Consider the following 15,017-nt stretch of genomic DNA (forward strand, 5'->3'; position numbering starts at 1 on the left):
TCAATTCACTCCTGTCAATGCTTAACTTCAAAGAAGGAAGGGAAAAAGTTAAGGAAAATGCAAGCCTATCTGGAACTGCTTCCTAAAAGCAAACCCTCATTCATCTTTAATGGAAATAGTGGAAGTAAACAGGCTGGCATCAGTCATTTAAATGTAAATTTGGCAAGTCACTGCAGAACCTATGAGGAAAAATCCTGTCTTAACAACTTGATGAGACTTTTTAAGTCCAATCTATAGTTTCTTGGTAAGGAAGATGGTGCTAAATAATGATTAGGACATTAGCCAGCAACTGCGAAACACAACTCTTGTTCCCAGCTGCACCACTGACCTGCACTCTGACATTGATCAAATAACCTCACTTCTCCTTTCATCTGTTTTCCACTCATCTTTTATTTCATTGAAAAATAAGTTTGTGGTACTGTTGATTGTTGCTTTCGATGAATTCAGACAGCAGGAATAAGCATCTGGGGACAGTATCAGCTGATGCTTTCGAGCACATCTGTGCTTGAAAATAAATTAAAAAAACCCTATACTTCTGTGATTAGAAAACTTTAGAGAATCCATTCTCTGATTAGTTTTTCTTATGGAAAAGGATGAAATTTTCCTCAGCCTCTAGGATGCTATGTAAGCAGATATAATTACTGTAAGATGGACTTTATCACTGGTGGAAGGGACTATATTAAAAAAATATTTTAAAATTATATTTGACATTACTGAATCAAATCCTTCTTTATGTATCAAAAAACCAGTGTTAAACTATTTGTTTAATAATGGGACTAATGGGACTTGCCAGAAGTAAACAAGGAATGTTGTAGAAAATCTTAACCTTATGGTAAGGTGAACTAGTTGACAACAAGCAATTTGGAGAATTCAGAAAAACTTCAGGGTTTTTTTTTCAATGTAGGATTCTTTCCCAGCCAAAAAATTCTCGCTTATGACTGTACACAATCCATTTACTGTGTTGGGCTGTATGCCCCTGCTCCCCTCTCCCTGAAAGCCACCAGTGGTGCCTACTGAACACAAAAGGAGGGTCACAGTAGACTTTAAAGGGTCAGGTCAGACTTTTGCTCAGGTTTAAAAATGTTTCTCTCTACAAGAATTTTAACATACTTTGACTCACGCAGGGTATTTTGACACAGAGTATAGAAATTAGGATAGTTCAGCTCTCAGTGAGCCTGCAACCATCTTTCACAGGCTGGTCAAGTCAGATCCAAATTAATATAAGAACTAGGGCCCAAAGCCAAAAAAACACTAGAAATTGTTTATTTGCTTTGAAAATATGGCATGTATAAACCTAAATTTCAGAAATTTAGGATACTAAAAGCCTCTCTGCAATCCTGACATCTTAAATCATCATGTAAAACTGCCTGTTATTGTTCCCATACTGACAGAAATAAGTTGTTTAGACCTCATGTCTAAGTACCATTAGCATCCAAAAATCATGTCTATCTCTTGTGAAAATCTCTGTTCTGTAGTTTTCTTGAATCTCATGGTAAGGGACACTTTTTTTTCTGTGTAAGTCATCAGACACCCCACTGCCTAATTGGAGATCCTGGATCCCATGACAAGAGTAAAGGACTGAAAAATAATTGGCTATTGCAATGCTCAGCTTTGAAGTCCCTAAATCCAATTTTGCATTCACACTTAAGAACTGCACTGCACTGGTTTACCCACAGCAGGGATTTGTCTTTTTAAAGACTTTTTTATTCATTTTTTAACGGTTTTAAGCAGGTTTGAAGAGACTTAGCTTTTGTTAGTAAATACCCATATGTCAGTCATTTGAACTAGTCTGAACAGACCAGACCTAAAGCTGATGTATCCCCAGATGTAAAGTATATGCGGCTGTATATTTATGGCCCTGATTACTCATCTTCTTTTGCATCTAGTAACTTACATTAAAGTACGAGACCATAAAATACCATTAAATAACAATGACACGAGGGTAAAAGACAATACAAAGCAGTGATAAACAGAGAATCAAGCATATATTTGTTACAATTATTCTCAGTTTTATACATGATAATAATTTGTTCAATAGATTTGTAACTGTTAATACATAGAAAATACTTTTTAAAGAAAATTTCCCAAAAGATTAACATGTTTAATTCTTGAAACTGTAGTGAAAGTATCAATTTACAGTGAGGTTCAGTATTGTTCTGGGTATCCTAGGGTACATTTCCCTAAATCCTTGATTTTTAGGGGGCTATACCGCAATAAGTAGGAAATAAAACACCTGCTGAACAAGCAAGTGGGTTTCTTCTTTTAATGATGAGGTGATAGCTCTGAATCTTCCTCTTTTTCTTTTCATAAAACATTTAAATGATGCTGTATATATTTATTCCACTGCTGTTATGAAAAAAAATTAGAAAATGAAGAAATCTTGCTACATAAAAGAAGCAAACAAAATATAATCTTTTACTTTGAATTTGTTTGGCAGTAGCTTATAAAATCTCTGGGTTATGTGAAGCTTTTAATCCATCACCCAGAGCCGAAACTTCTCATTGAAAACACATTTTATTGAATTGCATTTAAATTATTTAACCATTTTTATAGGCATAAGGTGATCAAATACATAATGTATTTTGATGTTCCCCAAAATGTCCCTGACGTGGGCTGGCTTTTGCTAATTAAATTCAGACCACTCCTAGAAGGGGAGAAAAAAAAGAGCCTGATGTGCTTTTTTAATGTTTCTTTTTTGTTGTTTCTTGTTCTCTCTCTCTCTCTCTTTCTTTCTTTCTTTCTTTCTTTCTTCACAGGAAAAATAAAGGTCAGCTGTTAATTAGTGGTTTTCTGAAAGTATCCATTAATATTACATAAATTACTGCCTCAAAATCCAATTAGAATCCTGGGCCATATTGAAACTAAATAGATCATTTAATTTTCAGGGCACAATATGAAATGAGGTCTAGGGAAGAAATCAATACTGGTTCAGTAAGGAAATATCAAGGGGGGGGGTGTCTATACTCACATAACATAGTAATGTCAGCTTTATGAGAATCTGGATATATCAGATTTATTTATTTCTTTAAATGTATATTTAAATGTGCAGCAAAGCTGACTTTAAAACAATAAGAAAATACCTATCTCTTCACCTGCCTGTGTTTTTTACCCTGTCAGGTTTTGCATTCTTTCTGCTCTTTCCCTTCCCTCCCCCTCCATTTTGTTTTTATTCTCTTTCAGCTGTGTTAAAGTCTTATTCCAATTTGAGCAAGGTGAATATTAGAAACTTTTGAGTAAAGGAGGACATTACAATAAAATCAGTGTTTTGGAGTGGAAAATTATGGACAGATAGAAAAAAATTATGAGCATTTTGTTTAATTTTTTTGTTGATTGTTTATAATATGACCACAAACAACAAAATGAAACAATGGATAGACCTGATTTTTATTAGGCTAAGGACTGTGATTCACTGCTTCCTGAATAGTGCCAATATTTAGGTTTCTTGAGTATTTGTGAAGAGATAGAATTGAATTGGGTGGCTATTAAGATTTGTAGGACACTTGGAGAGTCAATGCAAGGATTTTCTTCTAGCAAGAAGTATCCTTCTATGCTGTACACTCTGTACAAGAAGTATCTCTGTACCATAATGAACAATAAGTGATCAATATGACATGGAAATATGTTTTTGTTATTATTAGCTTCTACTGTGGGAGGATAAAAGGAGTGCAAGTACTTCTACAAAGACCATTAGGTAAATGGACCAGAAGTAGCAACTGTGATATTGAATGGGTAACTCCAGAGCTTGAAGAAGTCGAGTTTCTAAGCAATAAAATTTGGTAGATGGCATCATACCCACCTACACAGCAAAAAGGACCTGGAAAACAAATGGTTCAGAACCAAGTTGCATCAGCAGGTCAAGCAGCTAGTGACAGATGAGTAGGGAATTGAAAAGGGAGTAGTAAGCAACAACGGAGAAGGGGATTAAAGAATCCTGCAAATAGAAATTTCTGCTATTCCTAGAGGCTAAGGGTGAAATATGTGAAGGATACATCTGCACACTCATCTGGTCAAATGGAAATTAGTTTAGAATGCACCTTTGGATGACTGCTGGGCCCCAACACTAAAAAAAACTAATCTAAAAGTGTTAATTATGATAAATATTAAATATAGACATTGATAGAAGAGTAGAAGACTTGTAAGGCTAAAGTATTAAAATCCATGGGTGGGAACCGTTTAGAAAGGACTGATTTAACAAAAGAAAATAAAGACTGGGAATCTTTGTCATGAATGTGTTTAGTAAGTTATGATTGAGAAGACAAATGATCAGGTCAAGAAAGAAAATAATGTAAGGAGAATTTAGAAATAAATTTCTGGTTTGGTAAGTTGTGTATGTTACAGTGGTTGGGATGCTGCTCTTGCAAAAGTTTTGGTGACTTGCTCTGAGGACTAGGTGTGGGTGGGAAGGAGAATCTGTGAAGCTCTGTTAAACCTTGCCATCTCAAAAGTTGGCAAGTTGTCAGAGAGGTCAGCTAAATTACTCAGGAATCAATATACTAATGCAAAAGGGGACTGTAAATAACAAAGAATCCAGAAATTCTTATCCTTTATAGCACAAAATCAGAATAGAGGGACCACAGGTAGCGTAATTAATTTAATTGATGTCTTTTGCTACTTCAGTCTGCATGGGGATGGGAAGCGAGGCAGCATTTCAGTGGACACAGGTTGGAATATTGGAAATTGTGGTTAGAAATCAGGACAAAAGTTTCACGATTAAGATGAACAAACATAGGAACAAATTGCTCAGAAAAGCTGTGGGTTTTCCATCTTTGGAGTTATTCAGAACTCAACCGGACAAGGTCCTCAACAACGTGATTTGGGTGGACCTGCTTTAGGGGAGTGGGGAAGTTAGATCAGAAACATCCAGAGGTCCCTTCCACCCTCAGTATTCTAAGATTTATTGGAATTTTAAAGCAATATTTAGTTGACAAAAAGGGAGAAGAAATGTTTGGGTGTTTTTTTTTCTGAATCACCAACATCTTGGAAGTAAATTGTTTTGAATCACTGTATGTGATGTTAGTCATGTAGGCTGGAAGGGACTCCTGAAGTATATCTAGTTCTAGCAGATAAAGAAAGAGACCAAAAACATTTGTACAAATAACAGTAATCGTATGAATTACTTAGTAGATGGGAATGGTAGAATTGTCAGTAGTAATACAACAAAGGCAAACATTTTCAGAACATATTTCCCTTCTGCATTTGGGAAAAGCTGTAGTCACATCATATGATGATATGCTTTCAGCTCCAAAAAATAGCTCAGAATCATGTTAAGGCACTGTTACTAACTTTTATATGTTTGCATTAATATATAGTTTACATCAAAGAATTTTAAAAGAACTGTCTAAGAACATCTCTGAGCTTTCTATGTGAGTTTTCACTCATAGCGGCACACTGGAGGTTATTCGAATACAAAAGTGCTGATATTTTCAAAAGGGTAAACAGGAAACCTGAATAACTCTATATATTTAGAAAAGATTCACTCTTACTTATGTTATGTAAATTAGATCCCATCTAATGTGACATTTTCATTTGAGAGGAGCATATGTTAAATTAATAAATATCACAGTGCTGGTACGGTGCTCTTAGATGTCCGTGAGGCATTTGATTTGGGGCTATACAATATTTGATTAAGTAATTAAAACAGTTAGAATCAATACAATAAACAGGTTTAAAAGAATGAACAGATGTATTTTATTGTAAATAGTTTTGTTTGTAGTCAGATCTTATGCCATTTATAATGTTTACAATGAATGACAGAGCTGAAGCCTTAAGAAAAGTTGAATAGCCTCGAGAAGCTCAGGGGTGATTTTATCGATGTGTATGAATACCTGATGGGAGGGTATAAAGAAGAAAGAGCCTGATTATTGTCAGTGGTACCCAGTGACAGGACAGGAGCCTCTGAGCACAAAGTAAAAAAAAAAAAATTACCTTTAAACATAGTAAGAAAACATATTTTATGTTGATCAAGCACCAGAACAGATTCCTCCGGTTTCCAGAGAGGATGTGGAGTCTGCATTGCTGAAAACATTCAAAATCCAGCTGGACAATGTCCTGAGAAACCTGTTCTATTTGACTTGGCTTTGAGCAGGGGCGTTGGCCTCCAGAAATGTTTTCAATCCTCAGGTATACTGTGATTCTGTGATCCTGCAAGTCTTAATCAAGTCTTATGATAAGACAAAGATAAGTCAGTGCTACCAAACTTGATCAGCTAGGCAAAAATAAACATCATTGCTTTAACACACAGTCAAAGATAAAAACTGGCATCAAAGGATGAGCAAAGTGCGTCATACTCCGCTGTCTCAGAAAGAAACAACTCTGAAAAAATTTGAGGGTCGTGGTGGTTAACCAATGAAAATAAATTTCAGCACCATCATAGGGATCAGCAGTAAAGAGAAACAACGTAAGACCTAGCTCAGATGAACAGGAAGATCTTGAGAAGCGGGACAGAGGTTAGGTGATCTTCACATTTAGCAAAGCATAGGGATAAGACCTTGAAGAAGAACGCATGAGCTATGTCACATTAATGGTTTCCCCTTACAGATGGGGTCTTTGTTCTAGATTGTGTTGTGCCTCTTCCCTTTGTTCTGCAGCCTTGCAGGATGGCATATGGCCCTACGTGTTTTATACCAGATATAGTCTATTCAATCTTTTCAGTAACAATTAAGTTTCTATCTTAGCTGGTTCAGGGATTATTATATCAGAACTATTAAACTAGTAGGTTGTTTTTCTTCCACCTCAGTTTAGCTATTTTTTTGTTGTTGTTTAAAACAAACACTTGTCTCTGTGGTGCAGCATGTACCAATATAGAACAGAATTACAATGTACTTGCAGCCAAAATCAGTTTATTGTCTATTTCAGTAGTTTTCTTATGGTAGCAATTATTCTCTGTAAGCCTGCAAGCAAGCAGCAGAAATCTGAAATCATCAAAGAGGCTTTATCTGCAGCAATTTCAAAAATGGCAGGTAGCTGATAGTTTAAACTTTAGTTCTCGGCAGTAGAGCAGTGTGAGAACTGGAGAATGCCATCTGCCTTCAACAGTTAGTTTTAAATGTTCAGGAATCAGGCTTGTGTTGCCATTGTTCATATGTGATAGTTAAATCAAGCTGGCATGGCACAGCAACAAATGAGTTACTCATAGCAAAAATTGATGGGTGAACCCCATTGCTTTGAGGGTTATGACTGGTTTGGAGAGGTATGTTCTCATCTCTACCAAGTGGGTCTTTTGTATTGTACTCACAACAACTATCTATTAAACCAGAGAAGGACTCATTAGAAGTGTATTTAATAGCACTCTTTTTAACATAATATAATGTTTCTAATATATCTTCATAAGAATAACCGATTTTGTATATGTATAGTAGAAGAATTGCAGTGGGTTTAATGCAGCCAAAAAAAACCAACCAAACAAAAAGCCCAAACCCATCTTCTCCTAAATTCCCAGAAATGCGATTGAGACTTTGTAATCCATTGCACCATGGTGATTTTGGAGGGGTAACATGAAATATTCCAGTTCACCACTATTATATTTCTATCAATGATGACTGAGTCTCTTTCATGAATGTGAGAAGAAAATCAAGTCCCAGATCTAAAAAAATGAACTGGAAGTCTAAAAGGAGAATCTTTAGTGTACTTCCATCCCTGAAAAGAAAGGAAATCAGTGGTGTTTTTCTGCAATATCTTTTTTTTAATCTACTTTTTGAAGCATCAGAAATTACCCAGGAAGATGACAGGAACCTGTGCTGTGCAGTGTTAATCAGACCTCGTTATTACAGCACTTGCTCATGTGCTCAACTTCATACTGCATCCCAGTCCCTGTCTCTGACTGGGACAGATCAATGAAACGTAGGAGTGTTTTTGGCTTTTCTCCTTGCTTTGGCCAATGGATGACCTACTGAGAACATCTGGTCACACTCCCTGATATTTCACAGTATTTAGATGTTGGTAACATTTTGATTTCTCACAGTACAAAATAAATTGAATTCAATGCTATGGTCTAAGTTATGTCACTGGCATAAAACTAGGATATATAAATGCAAACTAACAGCCTGTGTAGTCTGTGAAAACTACAGGAGAACAGAATTTTGTTTTGGTTTGTCTGTTTGTTTGGGTTTTTTTTTATTTGAACAATTCCTTTTAAAAGACAATGACATTTTTAATTTTTTTTTTCTGAATCTGAATGTTTTCTTGTTCTCTCATTCTTGTAACAATTTTCAAAGGAGTTCTGTAGAATTTTTTCTTTTGAATTTCTATTCTGAGAAGCATCTTCTGTTTAAATTTTACCTGAACTCAAATAACACATTTTATATTTATAAGTAGATAATCTAGTTTCAATTATTGATACAAATAAAAAACCAACTTTTTTTCACTATAAAACTTATTACTACTTAATTATTTATACTTAAAAATATGTTTCCTATGGAAATTTCTGGTTTTCAGTAAACTTTTCTTTTTTTTTTTTTTGGTTAAGGAACTATTCTGCACAAAAATTATCAACTGTGTCCCAAAATTATGCAGCTTATTTGGAACTATAAGAAAACACAAAGAATCCTGAAGTGATTTTAAAAAATTATGTGAAAGGACTGATTTTTTTATTTTTTTAGTAAAAATGAAATAATGCAGGATGGAAGGAGCAAAGTTAATTGCTCCTATATTCTGCTGGGGTCTAAAGATGGGAGAAGCAAAGAATCTTGCCTATTTGGTGAATGGCTCAACAGAAAGAAGTACTCAGAAAGACCTCAGCTGTAGAGGCCATACAAGACTAGGAAAGAAAATATTACGTGGAGTAATGTGTTCAATTTTGGTTACCTGGCAAGACAAAAACATGATATTGCGGAAATAAAATGTCTTTAGACTAAAGAAATACAAAGAAAACTTTCCTCTCCAAAATGACTGCAGGATGTATCTGTAAATGAATGATGTATAGAAATGAGTAAAGTGCTCTTATTTTGACTTCTTATAATGGAAACATATCTAAATATACATCAAGATTCAAAGGCAGCTCATTCAAAACTGATTAAAAAAATATGGAACTTATTTTCACCAGATACAGTTTTGTTAAAACATTTTTATAGGGATATAGATATCTGCAGTTATATTAAAGAGTATCATATAGGAGTTATCTTGATTTTGAGCAAAATCCAAACCTTATCTGATGAAATAAATAAAACCTGTCCCCACAGAGACAAGGTTTTAGTATTTCCAAGAAAATGTAAAACTTACTGTTTAAAACCTAATTTTGTTTCAAAAGCAGAAGCAACACAACAACTAAGGCCATGTTCACTGTTAATTTTATATATAAATGGAGGGAGAGAGAGAGACCCAGCAGCAAAATATCCACAAAATTGTTACGAGTAATATTTTTCACAAATGTTCTTTTGAACTTTCAGTTCTTCGTTTTGCAACAGCAAAAAAGGGAGACCGAACATTTTCATATGGTTTCCTTTATTTTCAGTTTCAGATGTGTTAGAAATATAGCTACAAACTTTGCCTCCTGCCAAGATCTCTTTCAGGAGGAAACGACAGCAGAACGTCAGGAAGAAGTAACCAGCAAAAAAACGTAACACCAAATACTTCCATAAACTTTCTTGAATACCGTAAAATCCTGAGTTCACTTCAGTATTTAGAAAACTTTGTTTCCCACTGTTACCCCTATAACATGAATAAAATGTGATTCCAGGCCCCCTCCAAAAATATCTGAAACTCGTCTCACTTTATGATTCACCCAAAACTTCCTTCATTGCAATTCTGTTTCCTTTCTTTACACAATATCTTTTATCATATTCTCAAGGGGGATGGCTTAAAAGTCGTGCCTAAGGGTTGAATTATTCAAATTCCCTTGAGCCACAGGTTCAGATTCTGGCAGGGTTGACTCAATTCTGCCTCCTTTCAAGGGAAAGAAATTGAATTCCGTGCAGGTCATTCTGTGAGAGTCTTTCAGGGAAGAGCAAAATTGCAACTAATATCCAGCATGCTTTCTGGAAACATTAAAGCTTTCTATCAGAAGGAAGTTTTCCCCGGCATCTTTCACTAGTATTTCCTCTTCTGTCACTTCAGTGCTGCAGCTTCCACAATGCTGTTCACTTAGCAATCACACTTTACCAGGGGCTGCATAGATCTGCTGTGGTTATTCAGGGCCAGATAACACACTGCCTTTAATTTCAGCCCTGGTTTGTTTATCTGATTTGTTAAAGTTTTATTAACACTCACTATTTCCTAAAATTTTAATCTGATCATTCTTTCAAAGATCCAAAAGAGGAGACAAAGTCAGTCACTGAAAATCTTACCTTTAATTATAAAAAAACCAAGAGGTTTTTTCTTTCACAGTTGCAAAAAAAAAATCTTGAAACTGTGAAGCATGCACACCTCAAGGGGTCAGCAGCAGAATGATAAATAAGGACGGCCTCAAACATCATTTTAAAATTGTGTGGTTTTCAGCACTCTTTCATGGTTTCTAAATGCTTTGGGCTGGCATCTCTGTGGAGTGATGACAAGGATGCCGTCAGCAGCAGAAGGTAGCCCAGGTTGTAAAAGGCATTGGCATCCCACAGGAAGAATGGCACCACAGACCCAGGCAGTTTAGGAAGCAAAGTCAGAGCTTAAACCTGACGGACATTTCCCATAGCTGGACTCTCTTTCCAACTGGTAACAATACTGCCAGTTCTCAAAGTTTGGGCAAGAATTTTCCATGCTGGCAGACTGTATCAGGCAGATATTGCATGGAAAATACCACAACAAATGATCATATTATTTCTGAAAACAAACTTAGGGAAAAAAACCCAAGGTTTTGCTCACTTGTAAAGAATATTCTCATAAAAGTATTTTCTAAGAAGCATCCTGACCTTTGCTTATTGGAAAGATTTTAAATTTTGCAAATTATCTTCTCATCACTTGGGTGAAAATTTGCCTAATTTTGCTTGATCCATTGAAACACTATTTTCAGAAGTTCAGCAAAAACATGCTAGGTCTTGCTATCCCCACTGACAATTGACCTACAAAAATATACTTCATCTTATTACAGAATTTCTATTTTTAGGACTACAGTTGCCTCAATCCCTGAAACTACTAAATATTCTATGTTGGGGTAATGGAGCTGAAGAGGATTTGCTTAGAGTCATAACCTCCAGTGACCAGTGACCAGAACTGAGCTCTTCAGCAGGGTGCTGGGGAAAAAGGATATAGCCTAAGGCAAATTCAGAGGGGAGAAGTTCAGGGATCAGGTTAGAAAAGTAAATGTAAGCGATAACTGAAAGAACACACATCTATGACATATATAATTTGTGACAGCTGGACAATTTTTACCTCTCTATAGGAAGAGTGTCAGCAGCTTATGCTGTTTTTGTACATTCTGTAGCCTAATTGAGGGATACACTTCCAAAGAGTGCAAATAAATTGTTTTTTGAAGAAACTGCCCTTTCTGATGCCTGAGGTTGACTCCCAACCATCATCTTCCTGAAGGCCCCATGCCTTTGTCCTGTTACATGAGGTTTAATACACATAAGCATAGAGAAATTCTTTTATGCTTACCACGAAAGATGAGTCCCCCACCAAATGAATACTGGTTTCTTAGCTCCTCCTGAAGCCAACTTCTGACTTCTTCTCCTTCTAGTTAATGTCTCAAGCTTGACTTATCTACAATGAGTCCAAGCAAGCGGGAAGGAAGAAGATATCACATACAGCCTTCCTCTGCCTTAAGGGTCTACTGTGTGGCCCACTAGGTTGTGTGTACTTCTGGATAATAGGACCTGATCTTTTGTTCAACAAAACGCTGCTAGAGGCATAAAGGGAAAATTTTGGGCTATGGCAGTAGATTACTTGCCTAGGAAAGACATATTATTGCATATTTTTGGTTAATAAATCTGCAATTATCAATAGATTCTGTTTGTGTATGCCTACATGTGTGTATCAGTTCTAACAATATTTTAGCTAGACAATGACTTCAACTCATAGGCCAACATTTTTAAAAGTTGGTTTTGCTCTGAACTGTGCCCATATATGACTGGTATTGGTACTCATTCAAATCTTTTAAACCCAACAGATGTCCTTTTTTTGTGAGCATAGGAAATGGAGAAAATAAATAGACTGTTTAATATGATCTGATTCTATTTTAAAATACAATTAAATCAGGGGAAAAAATCCAGAATAAACATTTAAACAGTTTGGTAATAGTGTTCAGTACCTTTTTTTTTCTTGATCACTCAGTGGTTTCTCCCCTGCCTAAGCCAAGGGTAAGTTACAAACAACTGATGGAGGTTACATGGTTCTCAATTCAGAATTGTGTGGCTCTGGTCCAGCGATGAAGTGTGCACCTCCCTGCACTCTGCTAGCTATACGAAGGCACAGACAGCAGAGACTAAAGACCAAGGACTGTTTCAGTTTTGAAATATGATGCCTCAAATTCAAAATTCAGGCATAATTTCGGGGCATTAGGAAAAGGTCTTGCACTGTTTCTGCTTGTGGGTAGAAAACTTCAGCTTGTATAGCTGCTACAGTAACATCTTTCATCAGTTGATAATTTACCTTAGCTCCTGAGAGGTCATGAGAAGCAAGATATAGCTTAAACAGTAATTCATCCTCCCTGGCTCCCAGAAAATATGACGATTGCACAGCTGGCTTCAAACTAACATTCAAAACTGATGATTGACTTTTCAGTTAGTGGTCTCATTCATAATATTCAGCTTAAAATTAACCCATTATCATTTTTTGCTCTTAAATTTTGAAATACGGAGAATGTAGAAAGTAGACTGAAGCACAAAGGAGAGCACTCTTAGGAAGGGGAGAGAAAAAAGTGTGCAAGTTATTGGGCTACATCAGAAGGTTGAAATCTTCCTAAGCATAGAGCTTCAAGTGAGTAATTGACTTTCTTATCATTGTTTTCTCTTTCTGTTTCATTCTCAATTACAATTACAAGCCAAAAATGACAACTATGCTACAGTTAGCCTTTCTTTAGTTTCATGTGTACTAACTCACAGTACAGGAATTGTGGGATGGAAGATCAGGAAGGGATTTGAATACATTGTAGATTTAAGCTATCCATGATGATAAATCCTTTTCCCAAAGATTTCCTTGAGCTGTTTATGCCAACCTAAATGTCACTTTACCTTATATTTAATGCTAAATATAAAACATTTTATTTGTGCTTCCTGACAGTGTGGACTCAAGTGGACATCACTGAAAGGGAAAGGCATCAGTGCTCCAGTGTGAGAAAGTTCATAAAGCCCCGTATACATCGTTTTGTTGATATTTTCCACAGTGCCATCCCAGTAGCAGAGAAAGGAATGTGAAAAAAACTTTTTTTATCTTTACAGTTAGCCACTATAATGTGCCTCCAGCACTATAAGTAAAAAGACAGAGGATAATACTTTTTTCCAATATCCTAATGAGAAATGAGAATGCATGCTTTCCCTCGGCTAGTTCTTCTAGCCAGCAGCTATTGCAATATGCCTAAAAGGAGAAACTCAAACAGACAGAGCAAAAACTCAAAGAGGGAAAGTTGCATAGAAAATATCTCACCATCATCCAATTTCAAGGAAACAATTTAAAGATAACTAGCTTGTAAGTGATTGGGGTTGCATTGCTTTTTACTGCAACCACCTGTTACCAGAAGAGAAGGAATGGGTTCTTGGCTAAAGCTTCGCTAAAAGAATATCCAGCTAAAGCTGGATATCTTGGCTGTCTTCCTAGAACTGCTACAAGCTTCCTGCAGGACCTCATAGCATTTCTTACACTTCCTAGGAATTATTTTCTTAATCTCTCTCCACTTACATGCCTGGCATTTGTTAATGAGAAGCTCTCTCATATAGGCCAAGTAGAAAAGTAAATTTTGATAGGACAACAAAGTGATGGCAATTGTGGTTCACCAGTCAGGGCATCAGACTCCATGGAGACTGTTGTGGTTTTTTTAAATTATAAAAACACTACCTTATACCTTCTGGAATGGAGATGATCCTGGATCATTGAGGTAGTTTTGTAACAGTAAACTGAGGCTTATATACACTAGCACACATTTGTACTTTTTATAGTATGTTTTATACCCATTTATACTCCTGAAATACAACACACCTAACAGAGAGGACCCATCAAGCCACGACTTAGTTCCTGCCCCTGGCATTCTTGGGGGACCTATAGCAGGTCACTTGATTTCTCTGAGCTTTTCTTTTCCTCCTCCACCTTTTCTCCACTGACAAAGATCTCTGGGCTGAGGTTTCTCCTTTGCAATGGTCTTTCATATTTCCTTTAGTCTCAAACTCCTCTCTAGTTTGATGGATCTCTCAATATGAAGATGTTGTACTGAGTAACAGTTGCAGAGATGTTAGGTTCCTCTATCCCTGACAAGATTTAAAAAATCCTTGTAGGTTCCATAGGGGAGGGATGATTGAAGGAATCATTATTTTATACGCTTATTTATTCATTCTTTCATTCACTCACAGATATTACTGACTAGTTTCAGTGTATACCCTGGAGTTCCAACACATGTTCTTAACAGATGTTTTATTATCTGATCTTTTGTTATATTCATCCAAAGTGCCACAACATTCACCCACCTTTTATCTCCTTCTACCTCGAACTAAATAAAAAGAAAATAAACTCTTCATAATCGTAGGTAGTGTTGGGTTACTCTGACTCAGAAATCGCTCTCTCTAAGGGCAATTATAACTAGCTCTGAATCTTTACCAAATCTACCGTAAGAGCTTAGAGCTTAGTGACTTGAGATGCAATCTGTTCTGATTTCTGAAGGGTCAGAGCTGGATTTTCAGGAAAACAAGGATTACTCTTTCAGAAGAGTTATCTCTTGTCTTGCTTTCTGGCCCTAAAAAAGAGTAAGGTTGCTTTAAAAACAAGTTTGAATATTTTTCAGTAAACAGTCACTCAATCTGCTTCATGGATCTTACTCTGATAGGCTCCATAGTTTCTCACACATAACCCTGACATCATCCTTCGAAAGAGGAACCTTGTGATTCAGCATGGTGTGGGTTACACAAGAAGTTTGTCCCCTTGACCTTGTTGTTTCTGATTCAACTTTC

Source organism: Phaethon aethereus (genome assembly GCF_964289735.1).
Source record: "Phaethon aethereus genome assembly, chromosome: W".
Classification (NCBI taxonomy): domain Eukaryota; kingdom Metazoa; phylum Chordata; class Aves; order Phaethontiformes; family Phaethontidae; genus Phaethon; species Phaethon aethereus.